The sequence below is a fragment of the Hemicordylus capensis genome, chromosome 4 (assembly GCF_027244095.1).
Source record: "Hemicordylus capensis ecotype Gifberg chromosome 4, rHemCap1.1.pri, whole genome shotgun sequence".
Classification (NCBI taxonomy): domain Eukaryota; kingdom Metazoa; phylum Chordata; class Lepidosauria; order Squamata; family Cordylidae; genus Hemicordylus; species Hemicordylus capensis.
The window spans coordinates 65322313-65345604 of record NC_069660.1 but is presented as its reverse complement, the minus strand read 5'-3'; the positions used below and the strand labels follow the sequence as shown (position 1 = coordinate 65345604).

Sequence of the window (23292 nt, the reverse complement as noted above, 5' to 3'; positions counted from 1 at the left end):
TCCAGAGACTCCAATTTGAATCCTTGGTTTGTAATGAGTTCCGCTGCTCAAAACTGGGTTTCCATGGAGCCTCCAGTACATCTGAATGCAGCACTATTTTGTTGGACTGGTGCTGAAGGAGGAAGTTTCTGCCTCTCTCCCTTAATAATTGGCTGTGCAGACTGCCCTTGAAGCACGAAGGAAGCCGACACAGCCAGTTCCCCCTTCTCTCTGCAGTCTCACTGACTGCAAAGAGAACGCTCTCCATTTCATCAAAATGTGGACAGGAGAGTGGGGGTGGGGTGGAGCGGAATGCAGCCAATGTCTATTGAAAAATCCCAACATTTTACAACACAATTAACTTCACTCAGAACAGACAATAAAAGCTATTTTTTTCATTCATTGCATAACTCACACAGAATTCATTGCCAAAATATGAGGTGATCATTATTTGCTTGCATGGCTTCAAAAAAGGATGGAACAAATTCATGGAAAATAAGTCTACCAATGGTTACTAGCCATGGAACTTTCATGTCTAGAAGCAGCATGCAGATGTCATACTTGGGTCAAATAGCAGGAGAGAAGAATGTAGCATATATGGCCTGCTGAGCAGATGTCCAGAAGCATCTGTCTGGTCAGAGCTGGGAACAAAACGGTAGACTAGGTTAACATTGGGGCTGACCCAGCAGGACTCCTCTTAATTTTTAAATAAAATGACACAGGAGTGGAACATAGGACTCTGCCTTACACAGAGTCAGACCATTGGTCCATCTAGCTCAATATCTACATTGACTGGCAGTGGAGTTTCAGGCAGGAGTCTTTCCTAGCCCTACCTGGAGATGCCAGAGACTGACTCTGAGACCTTCTGCACGCAATCTCAATCAATCTTTATTATGGTCCCAGCCATCATAAAAGTGAGATTAGCTAAAAGATAAATGCATATAAAATAGTACATATTGTTGCTAAAAGGACTAAGAATACTAAAAATACTAAGCCAATGTTAAAGTATAAGGGTGATTCCATGTTAAAAGTGAAATTAGATTAAAAATGATTACCTATACTAAAAGGACTAAAAATACTAAAAATAGTAAATACTGTAACATGAGGGCCTAAGCGCCTAAAAGGTAGTAAGAGTAATTAAAAAAAATGCATGAGTTAAAAGTCATGAGAGGGCACTGCTGAGATCAGTTTGGCACTCAATGTCTGTAATGTGCTGCTTGATGGTTGCTTTTGCCTGATCATAGTCCATACTGAGCAAGGTCATGGGGAAAGGCCCAGTGTAGCTATTTTGGTCTCAATTGCCTAAATCCAGCTAGATTGGTAATCATCGTGTAGGGTTAGGGGGGCAAGGCCAGTTGGGCAGAAGGATAGCCTGAGCCAATAACAGAGGATGGCCACCCACGCCCTAGCCTCCAACTTGATCAAGCCTGTCTCCAGGCGCAGAGTGGCACTGGAGACACATCTCGGTACTTGGAGCGCTGCCCGCAGGAATTTAGATTGTGCAAGTTCCAGAGCCGCAATGATGGGGAAGAGGCCCAACTGAGCACCATAGAGAAGCTGAGCTAGTGACTTGGCTGTGAACAGTTACCTTTTGCATGCAAAGAAGATGCTCTGGCCCCATCCCCAGTAGCATGCTGCCCGGCACTCCCTGCGGTGGCAGATTGGCTCCATCACTCACCTGGCCACTGGTGGGGGATAGGCTCCACGGAAGCCAGGTGAGTGGCAGAGCTGATCTACTGCCACAGGGAGTGCCGGGCAGTGCACTGCTGCTGGTAGTTTGCAGCTGCAGCTGGAGCGGAGGTAAGCACCTATTAATTTGTGCTTAAAGGTGTCTCTCCACCGGTGGTGCCCGCAACTGGCCACTCCTGGCTGACATCCTGGCTAACACAGAGAGAACGCAATGGGAGCTGTGTCCTCTGAGCAGGAGACTGTTCTTAATTCAGCCTGAAAGCTTCCCCACCGCCACAGTGGAGGTGGGGACAATTTTTGGTGATCTTCTTTGCCTCTGGAACTGCTTTGTGCCTTTTGAAAATATGTCCCTAAGGGCTACACAACCATTAGACACATATTTTTGGAAGGCACAAGCGCTTCTGGAGACTGAGAAGATTGCTGAATCCCCACTGTGCAAATTCCCACAATGGGAAATCTCTTCACAGCACAGATGCATCTTCCTGCTGTGTCCATGCTTCCTGTGGAGGAACTCTTACTAGTCCCACCTCTGTGGTACCATGTGTGGAGGAACCACAGATCCCACCACCCCCGTAATATGTCTGCCACCAAATAGACTTTTCTTTTGTCATACACCTTTGCAAACAGTCCCACACCTTTGCAAAAAAACAAAAACAAAACAAAAACTCAATAGGGTGGAAAGGCTTTAGGCATGGGGTATAGACAATGAAACAAAAGCTTCAAATTTTTAAATGCAACAAAAAGGTTTACTTTGGGAAAAATTGGGCAGTTTTAAAACATTAGTTTAAGTTTCTTACAAAACAAAACAGTTACCATAAGAGCTTAAAAGAAGAAATAAAAGGATTGGGGAAAACACATTCACTAACCTAATATAAACTGGCCTATAACACAGAATCCTGCTTTAAATCTTCTTCTTCTTCTTCTTCTTCTTCTTCTTCTTCTTCTTCTTCTTCTTCTTCTTCTTCTTCTTCTTCTTCTCCTTCTTCCTCCTCCTCCTCCTCCTCCCTTCACTTCTGCACACTGCAACTTGTAACTGCAGACTTTCTGTTGTCTTCCAAAAACTGAACGAAACTATGCTAAAAGCAACAAAATTTATCCTTCTATAGATAAATTTATTCAACAAGTTTTTAAACAACCCAGTCAGGGTAACTCAAATTACCTCTATTTTTAGCCTACTTTCCAGTAGGCTTATGAGATCACCCAACATGTGTGTGTGTCTGTGTGTCTGTGTCCGTGAGTCCCCACCAATCCCCGCATCAACTTTGCCATGCCAGGACCAATATGAACCAATATGCCAGGACCAATATGAACCAAATCAGGTACAAATCAGTTGTAGGGACACATAGGGACACCTCAACAGTGTAGTTTGTAATGATGTCTTCCACCCTGATCCAAGATGGCGGACACGTAAACTTTGGAGGCACAAGTGGGCTGACTTGTGAACCGCCTAACCAATTTGAACCAAATTTGCTACAGTTGTAGAGACCAGGGACACCTAAATGGCATAGTTTGTGATGATGTCATCCACACCAATTCAAGATGGCGGATGCATGAGCATTTGAAGTGTAGGAGATCTAACTTGTGGACCTCAGTTTGAACCAAATTTAGTCCAGTTGTAGAGACAGTGAAAGGAAAGTAGGCTGATTAGGTCTTACTTGAACAACTTGTTTAAAATATAATCAAAAGAACCAAACCTTCCTTTCCCTCCAAAATCAACCCACTACACTGCATCTTCCTTAACCATGAACCTTTGACCCTGCCAGTTTTTTCTAACACAGGGACTTTGCAAGCATTTTATATTTGCAACAATGAAGAGGTTTGTGCCTCATTTCTTCACATTGCTTCAGTCAGGTTGTTAGCCATTTTGATTCTGAATGTGCTGGTGCCAACATGTGGGACCTTCCCATTGTTTTATATACCCATTTAGCATCAAAGATTATTCAGAAGGGCTCTCCCTCTTGATGAAATTAGGGGCTTTTTTGTCCAAAGGGCACTTCCGTACCGTACTCTATACTCAGTTTATATAAGGACAGGTATTTTATTTGCCTTAGCATGAAGCCAGCCAGCCAGAAGTGTTTGTTTTGTGCCACCTCAAATCTATGTACAAGGAGTTCCAGATGGAATACATGAGAGGTTATGATTAATGATCCTCACTGCAGTTGCCTAATGAAATTCCTCTTATTTGTTGTCAGAGCTGTGAAATAAGCACAGTCATTGAATATGGTGCATTTGAAGAGCTTGCCAAAGCAAAGTAGCTGTCTCCAGTGTAGGGTTGCGTTATATTATAATCATGTTTCTTCAGATTATTTCATATCTGTGAGCACAATGCAGCCCCAGTGAAGAACTTGTGCAGCACAGTGTATGCAGTTCTGGTCACCATATCTTAAGAAGGACATTGTAGAATTGGAAACTAAGTTGCAGAAGTGGGCAACTAAGATGATCAGGGACCTGGAGCACCTTCCTTATGAGGCAAGGCTACAACACCTGGGGCTTTGTAGTTTAGAAAAAAGATGACTGAGGGGAGATACGACAGAGGTCTATAAAATTATGCATGGTGTGGAGAAGTTGATAGAGAGAAATTTTTCTCCTTCTTGCATAACACTAGAATCAGGTCATCCCATGAAACTGATTGCCAAGAAATTTAGGACTGACAAAAGGAAGTACTTTTTCACACAATGTATAATCAACCTATGGAATCCTCTGCAACATGATGTGGTGACAGGCACCAGCCTGGATAGCTTTAAGAGGGGTTTAGATAAATTCATGGAGGACAGGTCTATCAATGGCTACTAGCCTGAGGGCTAGAGGCCACCTCCAGCCTCAGAGGAAAGATGCCTCTAAATCAGGCCTGTTCAACTTAGGCCCCCCAGTTGTTTTTGGAATACAGCTCCCATAATCCCCAGCCACAGTGGCCAATAGCCAGGGATTATGGGAGTTGTAGACCAACATCTGCAGAAGGGCCAAAGTTGAGCAGGCCTGCTCTAAATACTAGTTGCAGGGGAGTAACATTTGGAGAGAGGGCATGTCTTCAGCTCTTGTCTGTGGGCTTCCCATAGGCATCTGGTGTGTCACCGGCATCTGGTATGAAGCAGGATGCTGGACTAGATGGGCCTAATCCAGCAGGGCTTTTCTTATATTCTTATGTTATGTTCTTATGCATGCTGACTTGAAAGTAATTCCCACTGGGCCTGTTTGGACGTAGTGTGAAACTTCGGGTAGACGAACCTGTGGTTAATCTGTGAAGCTGTGAATCACCCACAGACAATCATTTTGCAGCCCATGGATTCTGGGTAGAGGAACCCCTCCCTCTTCCTAGGCTGCCCAGGCTGCATCCCAGCAAGCTCCATTCTGCTCATGTCACCACATTGTGTCCAAGGTGTCAGCATGTTAGTGAAGCTGCAACTATTGGACACGATGTTAGAGGGGGGCATGCCTAGCACGACCATGCCTTTCCGGAATAGCTCCCCCACCTTTGGTAGCATGAATAAATTTTAACCCTCTCCTTGCACCACTTTCAGCACTGCCCTTATGGGAACTATCAAACTGCATGGTCACATACAAACACATACTGGACAATTCCGGGATAGTGATGTGCATTTTTGAGTACTTCTGGAGGCTTGGGGGAGGGATGCCCCATGGCACCTACAAATTTGGGGTGAGGGGTCGGCTGTTCATGGGCATGCCAGGTGCCCCATGTTAACTGATGCCATATGGTGTTGGGGAATAGCTTTTGCAGTCCAATATTGCATAGTTAAAGCGAGAAGAGAGGGGCCCAATCCTCTTCCTGGGGGAGAGGGGGGGAGGGAGGGGAGGGGGCCCCAAGTCCCTTCCTCTTAAACTGGGGAAGACAGTTTGTATTTCCCCAGGGAGATTAAACAAAGACCCCCACAAGGGCAATGCCAGGCGTGTTCCTGATGAGTTTTGCTCTGTGCATCAGTACTAGGACATTGGGTGCCCATGGTCACTAATAATGGGGCATTCATCATGGGGATTAAAAGCCACCCCTTCCAAGTCTCCATACCTTCTTTCCCAAAGTGCTGTACAAACCAGCTGACCACTTTCCCTGGGCACTCCTTTGTTATCCTCCTTTGGATAACTTTGCATTGGGATGCCAGCAGAGGAGTAGCAACAATTAACACCTGGCTCCCTGCGCCCCCCGCCCACAACTGCCAGTGCACATGCCATCCTGTTAAAGGGCAGGTAACATATACAGAGACACACAACACATTGTTGGGGTAAAATGTTTTCACTTAAATATTTTTAACAGTTGAAGGGTTGCCATAGGTGGGGGTATTCCAGGAGTTTTCTTGATGGAGCCCCAATGGAACCACAGCTGTGTATGGCAGTGGCATCCAAACATTTTGCTCTTTAAAAGCGATGTGCTCCTCCCTCACTACACATCTGTCTGCCTTGCCGTTGGTGCAGTGGAAGATGCCCCCCGGCGTATCTTGTGAAAGCTGTGCTTACTGCCTGTGCTCTTTTTCCCATGGTGCAGGATAAGTGGGCTCCTCCTCCACAGGCAATAGCTCATCGGGGTGTTCATGACCTGGGAGCTTGTAGGGGAGATAGCAACAAATGAGTAGAAAATTGTTGCTAGCTACACAAGCTATCATTTTTTAAAAAGTGGTTTGCAAGCAACACAGCATGCGTTGGAGGGATCCTGCTAAGGGTGGATGGTTGGTTATTAGAAAGGGATACAAGTGGATCTTAAGGGTGGCCCTGGAAGTGCACGCATCAACCCCCTCTGTTCTCCTAATGGTTCAAAGATGTAATCTGCTGTGGTGGCAGGTGAATTTCTGTTAACTATTTGTCTTGAACATAATTGAGTCAATAACCCCACTGTAGAATCTGCCCTCTTCATTGGGAGCAAGTGTAGGAAGTGGGGAGGGACTCTATCCAAAATGTTTCCCTGACTACAGCCCCCATTAGGGATGTGCAAACAGGTTCAGTGTCAAACATGTTCGATGTCAAAGCGGTTTGGTTTGACCGTTCAAGGTTGAACCAAACCATCTCCTATTGGGTCCGACCCTGGACCGAACACCCTCTGACTCTTTGCGGGGTTCACGAACATTTTTTAAAAAATTATATATTATTATTATTTTTTACTTACCCCCTTCGGGGGAGTTGTTGGAGGTGGCGGTGGGGGTGTCTGCGGAGGTTCCCCCTCCCCCACCGGCCTCCCTTCATGCCCACACTGGCTGGCCGGCTCTTCGGCCCGTTTGGGCCTTCCCCCTTTGGTGCAGCAGCCATTTTGGAGGCCGCCGCACCTGCGCAATTGGCTTCTGCATGGCCTGACACTATAAGAATGGTGATTGTGCAAGCAGTGCTACCACAGTTTCCCCCATTACCGCAGATAGGGAAAACGGTGATATTGCAGCTTGCACAACCACCTTAACAGCATCAGGGCTGCCTCCTGAGTTCACAACATCCTCAGGGTGCAGTGTGATTGATCCGTAATGCTGTGCATCATGTCAGCCACCAGAACTAAAGAGTGGCCCAAAATTGCAGTTCTTGTTTCATGAGTTCAGATGCAATCCAGCAGAGCAGTCCGATATTTGCATCTAAGGAGGCCTTTCCTCAGGTACCCTCACCTATTGCAATTAGATAGCTGATGACTGAGTAATGGACCTTCTTCATAGTGACATCCCGATCATGGAATGCCAATGTTAGTTCTGGCACTGCCTCATATGCATTTTAGCTGCCAGGACAAAACAAGTTTATTTGCCCGAGCATTTTAATCCAGGATTTGGGTCATGTTGCCTAGTGATTTCTGTTTAACCTTTCCTGCTGCTTTTAATTGCTATTTTCCCCCTGAATTATGTTTATTTATTTATTTTATTTTTAAAATAATGATCTTGCCTTATGGTGTTAGCCACTTTAAATTATGTACGATAAAGTGGATATGAATATATATAGCTACATTATGCTAAGTCAGACAACTGGTCGATGTCATTCAGAACGGTTGCTGGCAATGGTCCTCTGAAATGTCAGGTACAATTTTTCCCCAGCTGGGTGTTGAGCATAAGATTTTCTATATACAAAATATGTGCTCTACTACTGAGCTGTGACCCTTCTCAAAAGGATGAACTCTGTGTTGGTTAGTGGTCTCTGTTGTCTGTTGTTTGCACCACCTTTCCTGGATTCTGAAAAGAAACAGAGCAAGGAATCAATTTTTGAAACTATTTTATAGTTTTAATTCTGAGGCATGAGTATTTTATTTATCGTTAATTTTTTATATCACCTTTCATTAAAAACAATCTCAAGGTAGTTTACAAAACATTTAAAACAATATAAGACTATAAAACAGTTACACAATATAAATATTAAATTGGAATATAAAAATACAAACCTAATTAAAAATATTTAAAAAACATACATAATAGGACCATAAAATACAAAGCAGCAGCAACAAAAACAGAACTCATATATAAAAGCCTGGGTAAAAAGCTTTCTTAAAACTGTGATGGAGACTGAGGAGTGGATGCCCACCAGGAGAGCATGCCAAAGTCTGGGGGCAATAACTGAGAAGGCCAGTTCAAATGCATGACAGCCAAGACGCCCTCATTGTTGGCACATGGAGCAGAGCCCCTCTGATGACCTCATCAAGCAGGCAGAAACTCTTGGGTGTAGGTGGTCCCCACAGGTATCCAGGGCCCAAACAAGGGAATTAAAGGTCAAAATCAGCACCTTGAACTGGACGCAGAAATAAATCATAAGAAAACCAGATTTGCCTGGAATCTCTTTCAATTTTGAAACTGGGATCATACCCAATCAATTACTTTTGGTCTATTTCAGAGAAAAGCATTCTGAAGGAACTGATACTCATATTTGAAAGCTGAATTACTTTTTAAACTACAGGACATTTACTGAAATGTTAGGTTTCAGTTTCGGTGGAGACCTGATTCATTAGCTCTTGAACACGGACAGAACTATGACCAGGCAGTTTCTGTATGCTTAGTATGATGTGGGGTCTGCCTCTTCAGCATCTTTTAAACCATTAAGGGACCCTAAGGTTTACATTTTGGTACAGATGCTGCAGTTTTTGGCCTTGATCTTTACTGGTAGGAAGGAACAAATTTTGAGGATTCACAAAGATGAGTAATGAGGTCCTAGGAGTCTCAATGGTTAACCCAAGCCTACTCATTTCAATAACTGCTTTCTGCAGGTGGATTCAATATTATCAGGGTCCTTAATTTACTAAAACTCTACTGCCTGGAAAAGCAATGTATGCAAGTTCACAGAAAATAGAAACATGATTTTAACAGCAATCAGAAACATCTTTTAAAACCAATCTTTATTGGATTATTTGATCTCATGGATCAATGCCATCAACTTATTATTATACCAGAACTCTGGTCCCCTGCTAACTGGGTAAGGACGAAGAGCAAGGAACCACTTTTCAACTGGAGGTTCTCTTATATTTATCTGTGGGAGAGCAACTGTCCCTATTCATCACAGCATAGCATATCTCCAGTGGTTGTTTCTGGTGTCTTCTGTGTTGTTTTGTTTTTTGATCTTTTGGGACAGGGAACCATCTTCTATTTTCTTTGTTATGAACATTGCTTTGAGAACTTTTTCTTGAAAAGCAGTATACAAATATTTTTAATAACAGCAACAACAGCAACAACATAGCAGAAGTGGTACCAATGGATTTGAGGCAGTGATACCAATTCTAAACAAAAACAGCAACAGATTATTAACACTATTGTGTCATAAACTTTCCTGGACTAGAGCCTATGTCATCAGATACAACCGATGCAAGTGTCCAAACAATAACAATAACAATAACAAATTAATAATGCCACCAAAATATTAGTGGAGAAATGGATCCAGAGCATCCAGATGTCACACAAAGCATCTATGTGAGCAGGAGTTTCAGTCAATGAAAAGGACCACTTTGCACTTCTGTTGCTTTGCTGGTGTGGAACTGTCCTTCTGTTGAAATTAATGGTGAAGCTCTTGTGGCTAGAGGAACTCTGTGTATACACCAGAATGCCTATATTCACAACAGATTGTCATCATTACTCTAAGCCAAACTATTTTTTGGTTATTGGTTGCTCTCCTCTAGCAGGTATCCCAAGATACCACCCTGGACATATAAGGCATGTTGTGAGGATCAACAGGCAGGACACTTAGAGCTACCCACTTTTTAGCAATGTCCTCAGTTTGCTAGCTTTGCTTCTTCTACTCCAGTTGTCTATTGGTACTGGCTTACATGATGTGCAACATTATGTCTCCATAACGCTGTGCCCCAGGGCTCCTGTGGATTCCTAAGCTACCCTGGTGCTGCTCTGCAGAGGCATAACAAGGTTGGATTGGGCCCAGAGATGAGATTTTAAAATGCCCCCCCCAATCAAAATCCAGGGCCTCCACACACCCCAGGCTTATTTCAAAATAAGTATGCTGCCTGGAAATACATTTCACTGAATACACACATGCACACAATATATAGTGATATACATTGAATACTATATATTTGTGCTACTTTTAATGCCTAGAACACACTAGAAACACTAATTATTAAAATGGGCCCCTCGCTGCAGATTAGCAAAGGAGACTTTCAAGCATGCAGTGTGAGCCTATGTATGTTTTCTCAGAATTCTGAATAAATTCAGTAAAGTTTGATTCCAGGAGGTTTTTCACACGGGATTTTTAAAGCCCTTTAACACACATCTCCTCTGGAATGGAGGTGCCGCATTCACATGTTGGCCAGATTTACCCTGAAGTCCCTGCAAGTTATTGGGGAGCAGTTAACATGCAATTCAGGTTTTTCACTGCTCGTTAGAGTGTAGCCTGACTTATATCCAGAGTAAAAAACCCCACACTATTTTGCGCTGGTTCTTTGGGACAATTTCAGTTTAGCAGTAAAGCCTCCCAGTAAACTTGCAGTAAAGCCTGCTGTGTATAAAAGTCGCAGGTAAGTGTGTGGAGAATTGCAGCCTCAGGCAGTAAATCTAACCACATTTAGCTGCAAGTACATTTCATTGAAACCTAAAGGACTTACTAGCAAGGAAAGCATGTCTACTTAAAAAACACACCTCAATTGCATTCAATAGTCTGAGATCCTTCCCTGGTAAGTGCTTATAGGATTGCACATGCTCAGGGATGTAAAGCAAACCAAATTTGTGCTCCCTGCATATTTTGCTCCCTATAGGAGACCAGTAAGTCCACCCAAAGCAAGGAAGATAGGTGGGGAGAAATAGAGAAAAGAGCAAGAATTAGCACCATTCCTCAGGAGAAAAAGGTGGGGGGAGAATGAGGAATCTGCCTCTTCTTGGTAAAATCTTAAGATAGATAAGACATGCCAGGGTTCAAGGAGCTCCTGAAGTTATACCCACTGTCCTAAAAGTCATTCTCCCTGCTCCCCAAAGTGGAAGTAGGGCTGGTTGTGGTCTCTCACTCTACTGAGATAAAAACCACTCTCTGCAGGTGCTCAGAAGCAGGGTCATCCCTAGTGGGGTGCGGGGCGGGGGGGGGAGGGAAATCAGCATGTGCAGGGCCTCCTTAACATTTCATATCATTACAGAGTCATACTGACTGATGGCATACAGTGTAAATAGTGTGAGTGAGGTTTTTGGACATGTCCAACCAACTTGGCATTTTTAAAGAAGAATAAAGTAAAATAAAAGCACAACACATGCTTCACAGTTCTCACTCAGACCTTCTGGGTTGCAAAACAACTTGAACATAAGTGCATTTATGAATGAATGAATGAATGAATAAAATATTGTTTGTTGCAGAAGTTTTTGTAATTTTCTGCCATGAAACAAGCCACTTATAGGACTTTAAAAGCCAGCAAATTTTCCAATCTGTTTCAAATTAAATATTCAGAGACTTCTCAGTCTCCCCCCACCCTACAAGCAAGCAGATCCCTATATGGGGGGTGGGGGTTAACCACAAAAAGGAATTCCCATTTTACCTCCATTACTGGCAAAGGCTGAGCTGGGCAGAGGATCTTCAGAGACCTGTGGTGGGTAAGAGCAACCAGCGCTGGTCACTCTTCCTGCCTCCTCCTTCCTTCTCTTCCTTGCTGCCTGCCAGCAGTGAGCACTCGAGTTCAGGCTTCAGGGAGGCCTGCATGGAGGCCTCTCTGGAAGCCCCACTGAACTCGCCGATCAACTGAGAGGTGGAGAGAGAAGGAGCTCCAGCAGCTTGCAGTCTGCTTAGCACGTGTGTAACAACGATCGGGCAAGAGGAGACAGTTGTCTGGGGGCCCCACTGCCTGGAGGAGCCCCCCAGAGGCACCTCACATGACTCCCCATTGCCCCCTGCCCAGCCCCAAGGCCCCTCAGCCACTTGCCCTGTTCGGCTTCTCTCCTGCTTGTTCTCCTGTCCCGAAATGGAAGCAGCAGACAAGCTGCAAAGAGCTCCTTTTCCCCCGCCTCTCAGCTGAGCAGCGGGTGGGCGGGGCTTCCAGGTAGGCCTCCGTGTAGGCCTCTGTGAAGCCTGAACTCGAGTAGGGCCCAAATAATCCAGGAAGGAGGAGGCAGCCAGAGTGGCCACCACTGTTCTCTGCAGCAGACCCCTTGCTGCCCTGCCCAACCCAGCCCAGCATTTGCCAGGTAGAATATAAACTCCTTTTTGTGGTTACCTTCCCCGCCCGCCCCCGGATATATAGGGATCGGCTTGCCATAGGGCTTTGATATAGAGGGGGAGGGACTGAGAAGTCTCTGAATATTTATTTTAGAACAGCTTGGAAAATTTGCTGGAAAAGTCCTATAAGTGGCTTGTTTCATGGCAGAAAATTACAAAAACTTCTGGAACAAACAGTATTATATTTCATTCATTCATTCATTCATTCATTCATTTATAAATGCACTTATGTTCAAGTTGTTTTGCAACCCAGAAGGTCTAAGTGAGAACTGTGAAGCATGTGTTGTGCTTTTATTTTATTTTATTTTTCTTGTGTGTGAACTGCTCCCCAATAACTCGCAGGGACTTCAGTAAATCTGGCCAACATGTGAATGCAGCACCTCCATTCCAGAGGAGATGTGTGTTAAAGGGCTTTAAAAGCCTCCTGTGAAAAATCTCCTGGAATCGAACTTGACTGAATTTGTTCAGAATTCTGAGAAAACAAACATGGGCTCACCCTGCATGGCTGAAAGTCTCCTTTGCTAATCTGCAGCGAGGGGCCCATTTTAATAATTCATCTTTCTAGTGTGTTCTAGGCATTAAAAGTAAAACAAATGTATAGTACTCAATGTATATCACTATATATTGTGAAGTGTGCGTGTGTGTATTCAGTGAAATGTATTTCCAGGCAGCATACTTATTTTGAAATATCAGACTTAAATCCTTAGGGGCCTGGGGTGTGCGGAGGCCCTGGACTTTGAATGTGGGGGGGCCCATTTTAAAATCTCATCTCTGGGCCCACTCCAACCTTGCTACGCCCCTGCTGCTTAGATTGCCAGCCAGGAGGGCAAGCAGGAGAGAGGGCGAACAGAGCAAGGGGGACTGGCTGAGTGAGGAGCCTTGGGGCTGGGGGGGTTGGCAATGGGGAGTCATGTGACATGTCTCTGGGGGACCCTCCAGGCAGTGGGGCCCCTAGACAACTGTCTCCCCTTGTCTAATGATAGTTATGCCCATGCTGCTCTGAACTAGTGGTTGTAACTAGCCGCAAGCAGCCCCAGACTGCAACATTTAGGAGACATAACACTGCACATCATTTGAGCCACTGTGTTCACATTTTACAACACTATCTCAACCAATCAAAATTAAGATCTGGTGGGTTTTGATGTCAGAAAGCCACAGCAGTTGAGTTGTGATGTGATGTTTGGAAGTTTCGGGCAAGAAACATTTCTGGTTTCGCACACACTTGACAGGAATTTCAAGACCCAGACTTCAGAATGATAAAGGGACTTTTGGAGCACCTGTTATATTTCTTCAGCCAGTTCTCTTTCATTGTGTTGTGCTTTGGAGCATAAAAGGACAAGAAATGAGAAAGAAATGTATGCCGCCTCCTGTTCTCCAATTTAGCAGCTACGCCATCTGTAAGTCATCATTTGAGGACAATGACACATTATGGCACCAAACATCTGCTGTGAATTTCTACTACCAACCTTAGAATCTAGTGCTCATGATTGTAAATTCATAAGAACTCAGTCATTATTTGAAAACATTTAGTGAGTAAGATCCATATTTCAAATCTAATACTATTTGCAAGTAAGATTGTATAGTCTGGGCTTTCATTGCTTCTGAAATAACCTCCCCCCCACCCACAGAACCACTTATCTGAAGTATGAGGTGGGTCTCTAGAGAGATGCACATACACAGTTGCTAGGGTAAATCTTCTTCTTCTTCTTCTTCTTCTTCTTCTTCTTCTTCTTCTTCTTCTTCTTCTTCTTCTTCTTCTCCTCCTCCTCCTCCTCCTCCTCCTCCTCCTCCTCCTCCTCCTCCAGGGCGTTTTTCACACAGGGTTTTTAAAGCCCTTTAGCTCGCATCTCCTCTGGAATGGGATAAATCAGGAAGATTGACCTCAAAGTCCCCTGCAAGCTATCGAGGAGCACTTCATACACAATTTGGGTTTTTCACTGTGCATTACAGTGTAGGCCAATTTATATTCGGGGTTAAAAACAATCCACTTTTGCATCAGCTTTTTTGGACAACTTCAAGTTCACAGTAAAGCCTCGCAGGAAACCTGCAGTGAAACCTACTGTGTGAAGAATGCCCATGCAATCACTGCAGCAGTCCCTTTCAAAATCTAGCTCTTCCTAGAATTGCAGCACATCCCACCTGACTTGGCAAAAGGCTCCCAGTCATGCCCTGAAGTGCAGCTTTTGCCACTACCCAAGGCTTGTTGTGGCCAACCTGACTACCATATTAGACCCAGATTTACCAGTTCAAAATTATGTGAAATCCAGGCCTGTGTCTGATTCCACTTTATTAAGAAAGCAATTAATGCCTGAACTCAGATGAACTGAGCAGTACATGACACCCAGGTCTCATGACTTGCCTCTGGGACAGATGGTAATTGCTTTGTGAAAGTAGAGGCAATCCAGCATTGTTTCTCAATGTTTGTGAAAAGGATCAAGAGCCACAATGGCCAGGATTGGTTTCCTTCTCATACGTATCTAAATGCTATCACTGTGGAATGCCTTTAAGGATGCATGTTAGGAAGATTTAACTTGCTCTCGGGTAATGTCTCTGGGGGAAGTGAGGAGCTGAGCTCACATTTCCTCTTACAGAAAGTTTATGATAGTCATTGGTCATAGCTTTGCTATCTGGTAAATTGACTTGAAAAGATGGAATAATCCTGTCTTTCTCTGAGGAGATACTTGCAGTGTAGAACTAGAAGCATTGTCTCTACCCTCTGGCTGTTTTTAGAATTATACACTAAGTAGATGTACACAAGAAGTAATTTAATTGCTGTCTCACACATAAAGCTTAGCTTCTCCCTTCTTAAAGAACCTCTTTTTACCTTTTAACACTCTTTGAAGCAAGAGGCGCCGGGAGCCTGCCTCTTAGGCAAAGACAGACCGACAACTTAAGAAATGCAGATGTTTGGAGGAGCAAAAGGAGCAAATGGCTTCCTGACAACAAAAAGACAGTATGTAGAGGATGCTGCTCTGAACTGGTCTAACAAAGAAACAGTTTTGTCATGAGAGGGAAGTTTTATGATAAGAGCGACTGACACTTTGGAGATCCAGGACTGAGACTGCTATCTTGAAATAATTCCTAGTGCAGGTCTATGGGAGCCAGCTGCTATAAAAAGGGGTCTCTGGACATGGCAAATCAGCAAGCTTTGCCCAACCAGCAGATCTTTGCTCAAGAGCATTCCCAGAGTTCGCTGTTCAAACTGTGGGGCTAGAGCAGGAATTCTTCCCATGGACAGGGACCGACTGTGACCTCTACTGCACAGTGAGAAGTCAAGACTACCTAGCCATGGTGCTCTCACTCTCTCTCTCTGCCTTGCTCTGAGCATCTACCACCTGCCTGTCTGACTGCTTGAAACCTGCATCACTTCCAAGCCCCAGCAATGAACAAGTCTTTTGAAGCCTGCTTCGTGAACCTGGTGAGATGCCTATTCAACACACAGTACAGCCTGCTCCTCCCTACTAATCACTGCCATCCATTTCCTAAACCCTCCCTTCTTTCTTCTCTCTCTGTTTCTCTCTAACTGTTTTATTAGGAGTTGTTAGCCGGGCACATTGCACTACACCTTGATTCAGAAACGTGTTTAATTTGGATGATCTGTTTGAATTTTATCCTGATGAGCAACTTTCTATAATAAAGCCCATTGAATTATTTGGGAGTGTTTTGGTCTTCTTTCTACTTCTGTGCCCAAACTGTACATGGTCACTGTATAAAGAACTGGTCACTTTGTGAAACTGGTGAAATAAGCCTAATTTCATATGCTAGCTCCAGAGCACATCTAGGGGCTATTCTGAAGATCATAAAAATCGGGCTAGGAAAGCCTAGCCCAATTTTTGAGGATCGTCAGAACCACCGGGCTCGCAGCCGACCCTGGTGGTTCTGGAGCGGCTAACCCGCTCCTGTAGCCCGCCCCTTAGCCCGGGTTTGTGGAGCGAGCGCTCTGCAAACCTGGGCTATCTGCTCGTGAGTAGCTGCAGCGCAGCTCCGTGCCACAGCTACTCGTGAGTATACCCCTGACCAGGAGGCTTAAAAGCAGCCTCCTGGCTCGGGGGTCTCTCCAGTATGCCCTGCGCACTCGTGCAGGGCTCGCGCAGGGCATACTGGGGCTTCCAGGGGCCACGCGGCCCCTGAGCTCCCCAGCCCTCGCCGGCTCCGTCACGGGGCCGGCAACCATGTGGGCGGCCGATCTGGCCACTCAGGGCTCCCTGCCCGCTCATCTGTGGGGAAAGCAGTCTTAGCCCGCTCTCCCCGCAGTTTTAAAAAAAGCGGGTATCACGGATCATGAGACCCGCCTCCTAGTCTACAAATCAGCTTGGCTCACAACAGGTTGATCTGTTCATTCTGATGCAACACTTCTGTTCCATTCTAAGCTCAGAACAGGCCCCCTATTTTAGGGGTGTTCGAGCTCGGAGCACTCAAAATGTCCTATTTCGAGTCAGAATGTTCCGCATTCAGAATGTTCTGAGCATCCCTAGTAGCTAATCAAGAATATATCACCTAGAACTTCCACCATCTCCAGTAATATGGCCTCCAAACACTACCTAACCCAATTTGTTTTCTATTGATAATGCCCTTAATATTAATGATCTAAAATTAATCTTCAGCTTTGATAATAGAAATATTTACATGTTTTTAAAAAAAACTCTGCTCTCTGCAAGGGATCCATAATTAATGCCAGACTTTTTTGGATAACTGCTGGCTTTGATATGTCCAAGAACAGATGTGCTTCTTGTCTCAGGATGCATTGGTGCAACCTGAGATCTTTTACACCAGGCACAATATAACCTAGTTAAGCTGCAAACAATTTTCTCCATTTTCAGTTTATGATGAACTGCAGACTAGGGGCACTTCTGTCATGTGAAACAACAGTTAAATCTTGGTTCTGTTCAATGTCCACAAGCCTCCAGAGTGCATACTTCCCCATCTCCTGCAAGCCTCATAAGAATTCTACCTCCAACTGAGACTAAAAAAATAAACTAAGACCAGTTTTGCCATCTAAACCAGCTTATATTGGTTATTTTAAATAAACCAAGATCTGAAATCCACTTCAAACTTTGGGTTCAAACTGTAATTTATTCCAAGGAAGTTTGTTAGATTGGTCGGTTTGGACATTATGACCAATTTTGGTTTGTTTTTAACCTTAGTCAGAAGTCAAATTCTTCTGATGCTTGTGCAGGCAGATAAGGAAGAAGCATGCACTCTTGAGTTTTGAGGATGTTGTGTGGAACCAAGATTTAACCATGGTTCCACATGAGGTCTGAATAAGCCCTAGGTTTCTACCATGCCTTTTAGCAGAAATGTCTTTTGGTCCCTTTTGTATTGCCTGAAGAAGAGTTTTGTGGGATTACTTTGTGAAAATTTGTTGGTCCTGATCAAGATGTTGGCTGACATGATATACGACGGTCGGTTGACGTAAGAAGGGCTGTGCAGGGAGCCTCCAGTATCTCTGCAGCAATGGTGCACTGTGCAGAACTGAAATGTTTTGTGTTGCATCTATACATGCCCTTCTGTATGTGAAAGGTGTTTTCTGCTATTGTACCTCATGCTACAGTGTTGTGTGAGAAAAGAGAAACTAATTCCCAAGATGTTTTTCCAGTAGTGCAAACCGAAGCATGAGGACTGCTGCAAAACCCATGATAGCACTATATGAAATCTTCCACTACCACCTGCACAAGCATGTGCAGAACATCACAAGCATCAATTTTCCTTATGCTGCTGTTTTTTTTTAGATCCAACTCTATGAAATGTAGCTAACCTTTGACAGTATCTGACACTGGGGATGGCTTCAAATGACTGGGTTTCTATTTTTAGTTCTTACTTTTGCACATGGTCAAAGAAACTCCTTTTTCAAACCACTTTCAATTACTTATCTCTTCACAGTTTTCATCGGATGTTGCAAAAAGTGAGTATTTTTTTTGCAAGTTTCATTAAAGCGATTGCAAAATTTTGAAATTCACCCAAAATAAGTAAGAACTGCAGCCTATGGAAAACTCCCAGAACAGTCTCGATGGTTTTAGAACATTTCACAAGAAGAAAAACGTTTCTCCACCACACTTTTTACATTAGCAGAAGTTCATTGAACTCTTTTGGCAGAGGTTTAATAAACCATGCAGTCCCCTGTCCACTCATTATATTTAAGCATGAAATTGAGATAATTTGTAAATACCTTCTTCCTGTACTTTCTTGCACTACTTGAATTGAGAATATGACCTCTGTTCAAATTCATCATACAGGACAAACTAGGAAAAAGCAGTGAATCTTACTATCAAATATAGGATATCATTTGCTAACTGTTTTTCCTGACACTTTATCTTATATAACAGGAGATGCTGTTGTATAATGGGTGGGATTGCCAGGAATGTTTGATTTCCAGAAACAAAGTAGACTATAGGCAAGATAGGACTAGCTTGGATCCCACTTGCCAAGACTTGAAGTGATACAAAACAAATTTTGCCACCAAAAAGTTTGTCATGTTGATTGATTGATTGATTGATTGATTGTATTTGTATTCCACCCCAAACGTACATCTCTGGGTGGTTTACAGCAAAAAAACACAAACAAATTAAAACGGAAATTAAAATTTTAAAACAATTATAAATGACAAGTCAGGTTAAAAGCTTGCATGAATAAATGTGTCTTTAAAGACATGTTTAAAGCTATCAGAGATGAGGAGGCTCATATTTAAGCAGGGAGCACATTCCGGAGACTTGGGGCAGCAACAGAGAAGGCTTGTCCCTGTGTAGGCATCAAATGAGATGGTGCCAACTACAGACGAACCTCTCCAGATGATCTCAGTGGGTGATGGGGACCATGCCAAAGATGATGTTCTCTTAAATGTTTAGGACTTTATAGGTTATAACCAGCACAGTGTATTTTGCCCAGAAACCTATTGGTAGCCACTGTAGCTCTTTTAATATAGGAGTAATATGGTCTTCCAGAGACCAACCTGGCTGCTGCATTCTGTACCAACTGCAGTTTCCAGACAACGTACAGAGGCAGCTCCACATAGAGTGCATTGCAGTAGTTAAGTCTGGAGGTTACCAGCATATGTACCACTGTTCTGAGGTAATTCATCAGCTGACGTATCAGCCAATGCTGATAGTAAGCACCTCTGGCCACTGTCTCAACCTGAGACATCAGGGAGAGGTTTGGGTCCATAAGCACTTCCAGACCGTATACCTGTTCCTTCTGCGGAAGTTTGACACCATCCAGAACTGTCAGATCAAAATTTTCTCCTGGATTCTGACCCCATACAATAAGTATCTCCATCATATTTGGATTCAGTCTCCATTTGTTATCCCTCATTCAGCCCATCACTGCCTCCAGGCAGGCATTTAGGGAGGTTATGCCTTCTCCTGTTGATGTTGTCATGGAGAAAAGGATTTGGGTGTCATCAGCACACTGCTAACACCCTGCACCAAATCTCCTGATGATCTCTCCCAGTGGTTTCATATAGATGTTAAAGAGCATTCGAGACAGTATGGTGCCCTGGGGGACACCTTATAAAAGTTCACATTTTGAAGAACAGTCTCCAATTGACACAATCTGGAATCTGCCTGAGAGGTAGGAGCGGAACCACTGCAAAGCAATTCCTCCCACTCCTAACAGATGGTCCAGAAAGATACTAGGATAGATGGTGCCAAAAGCCGCTGAGAGGTCTAAAAGGAACAATACAGTCACACTCCCTCTGTCAATTCCTAATTGGAGATTGTCCACCAGGCCATCCAAGGCAGTCTCCATCCCACAGCCCACCTGGAAGCCAGTTTGAAATGGATCTAGATAATCAGTTTCCTCCAAGACTGTCTGGAGCTGGGAGGCCACCGCCTTCTCAGTTATGAATATGGTATGAACTGGACAATGGTTTTTCCTATGACACTCTATGGATGAGAAAGCTGGACTTTGAAGAAGCGAGATAGAAAAGGTATTGACGCTTTTGAACTTTGGTGCTGGAGAAGACTTTTGAGGATACCATGGACAGCCAGGAAAATAAACAAATGGATCATAGAACAAATCAATCCAGAATTTTCACTTGAGGCACAAATGACCAGGCTCAAACTATCATACTTCAGACACATTATACGAAAACCCAGCTCCCTCGAGAAGTCCATAATGCTGGGAAAAGTTGAAGGAAAGAGAAGAAGAGGATGATCAGCAGCAAGGTGAATGGACTTGATTACGACAGCAATGAATGCATCACTGAGAGACCTTAAAGGCCAAGCTGAAGACAGATCATCCTGGAGAGAATCTATCTATGTGGTTGCTAAGAGATAACACCGACTTGACAGCACTCAATCAATCAGTCAATCAATCAATGAACTGCCAAAGTCAAGCAGCAATCTTCCTGCCATCTTCAGTTGGACCACCTTTCATCAATTTTGTCTAATCTTTAGATCTGGTTTACAATGTTCCCATTGTCAAGTTGTACCCTGGGCTGCAGAAGGCCAAAAGGAGAAGGAGAAGAAGGAGGCAGCTTATGGATGGTTTCTGGAGAAGTAAGTCTTTTGTGTATTGTTTTGTAAGCACAGATCCTCATTTCCCTGAGAGATAGATATTTCCATGGGTAGCCAATAGGCTCTATTTCCTTGTGAGGGAAGCAGAAGTGCTCTTAACCCTGGGACTTCAAGGCCAAAGTCCAGGCCTCCATACCACCTGGGGGCCCCCAAATCCTTTTTAGTCTGTCCTGGGTGGTGTGGTTGCCATGCCACTAGACCACACTGTGCTGGGTAGCCAAGGAAGATTCTGACCTGCACCGGGTGCTTTAGAGCCAGAGTAGGGAGTGGAAAAAGAAATATGTGGGATGGGATGTTAAGTTGTGTGTTGAAATGTTTCTGTTAATGCATATTTACATAAATATACCTGTTTTATATTCTTACATTCTTGTGAGTTCAGTTGCTGTTTGTGCCCGCAAAAACCCATGCATTAAAAATAGTGTGTGTGTGTGTGTGTGTGTGTGTGTGTGTGTACAGGGATGATGCTTAACTTGGCAGGGGGGGGCAAGCATCCAAAGGCCTTTAGGTCCAGGCTCCAAAATTGCCTAGGCGCACCTCTGGAATGCCAGAGGCTTATGGAATTTTTGTTATATCTATTTATTTATGTGGAGCATTGTAGAGTGGCAAGTATCCAGACAAGCAGTGCTTCTCTAAGCAGCCTCAGCCCCCCCCCCAACGAATAGCATGATCAGAGCATCCCCCAGATGAAAAGGCTCTTTTTTCAAGCCACTTGCATAACTCAGACTTGTATTTCCAATAGTCATACTGTAACTCCCAAGTGCTTGGGGTAGAGCCATAGCTCAGTAGTAGACTACATGCTTTGCATGAAGAAGGTTCCACACTCTGTATCTCTAGCTAAGAGGGCTGGGAATGTCTTACCACCTGAGACCCTGAAGAGCTTAGTGCTAGCCAGAGCACACCATCTGGGCTAGATGAATCAGTTTAGGTTCACTACTCTATTGTTTTCATCTTCCAAATGTGCCAGTTTCCCTGTGCTTAATTAAACCTCTTTAAAGCTCCTGAAAAGAGATCACACAGCAAAGTTCTATATGACTTAACACTGTGGTTGTGGTTAAAACGTGACTTGCACTGTACGTACCGTACGTATATCTATATCAGCTTCCAGCTTGTTTTGAGTCATAGCTGCATAATTTGCTGAGAAACAAATATTTTTTGTTTCGACCACAAGAACCGGATGAACAAAGGATAGATTTACTGCTCTGATCATCAATTTTAGTGATTGCAAATCTTATACCAATTGCTGGGGCTTGTGAAAACATAACTGTACCAAGGAAATGGAACAAAACATGTCCAGGAATTTTCTAAATGTTAGACCAAGAATTAAAAAATAGCACACAGAGTGCCTATCCAGCTGCATTAAAAAAAATAAAAAATCATATTCTTTATCAAGCTCAGTTATAAAACAAGAATTTTTTTAAAAAAAGCAAAACAGTTATAAATAGCACACAGCACTAGCCCCAGTTGGGTGCTCTCCCCAAAGCAGTTGACCCTCAGCGATGGGTTTCTGCTGTATGAACTCACTGTCCATATTCCAAAAGTGACTTATTCACGTTTGGAGAATGGGTAAGCTCCAGAAAGAGCCTTAGTGCAAAAACACTCACAGTTCAGAGAAAGTACCCAACAGCACAGGGGCTAATAGTTCTATGCCACCAGATGGTGGGAGTGCCAGTAATATGCTGGTAGGATGTTGGCCAATTATGTTATTTCATTGTTGTTTTATTTATTCTAATCCATAAGATTGTAAGAAAGAAGTAATTACCTGGTGAATATGGACATTTATTGTCTGCTGGGAAATGCTTTTTGAGAAAGAGATATGTGAATGGATCGATTTTCCCCATGATGTTTCAGATTACCTTTCTTCTTGTTCCCCACTTTTGTAAAATCTGTAAGAAAAGAGGGATTGCAGGACTTAGGGTAAAGGGACCTTCCAGTAAACATGCTACATATTTAAAATCCGGTTAATCCTCCTTCCCCCCAACTTGTCCCACATTGTCCTATTTTTATGATGGGTGAACTTATCCTATTTGCATTTGAAAACAAATGTTATTGTTTGTAAAGGAAAACTTGATTGAAATCTCTCCTGCATTCTGGACTCCCCCCCACCCCCCAGCATTCAGTTGTGTTTTGAATTTTTTTTTTAAATGCTGTTTTTTAAACAACATATAGATGCTGTTTGGTAACATTTTGAAGACATATGCTTCCTGTCCCACAGGAAAATGGTTTATTTGGGGAGAATAAGTGCACAATGTCTTAAAATTTTATATCACTAGAGTGTTTTCTTCCCATGTTAGGGGACAGCTTATTTTAAAGATATTAAAGCATTTTAGGCCCAGCAATCCAGAAAGACATTTCCATTCCACTGTATAAATAAAGGCAGTAGTTGCCCATACTTCTAAAGAAGCGGAAGGTGGTAAAGGAGTGGCTAATAATAATAATAATAATAATAATAATAATAATAATAATAATTCAATTTCTATACCGCCCTTCCAAAAATGGCTTAGGGCGGTTTATAAAGAGAAAT

General features: G+C 43.5%; 1 long non-coding RNA gene across 1 annotated transcript; it reads right to left on the bottom strand.

The window, feature by feature from the left end:
* Positions 1-14066: 14066 nt before the first annotated feature.
* Positions 14067-22638, bottom strand: LOC128322519 (uncharacterized). The gene is made up of 3 exons (XR_008305749.1): positions 22531-22638; positions 18428-18500; positions 14067-14113 (listed from the first exon to the last, which is right to left on the bottom strand). It is a non-coding gene; the product is annotated as an uncharacterized LOC128322519 (long non-coding RNA).
* Between the last annotated feature and the right edge of the window lie 654 nt (positions 22639-23292).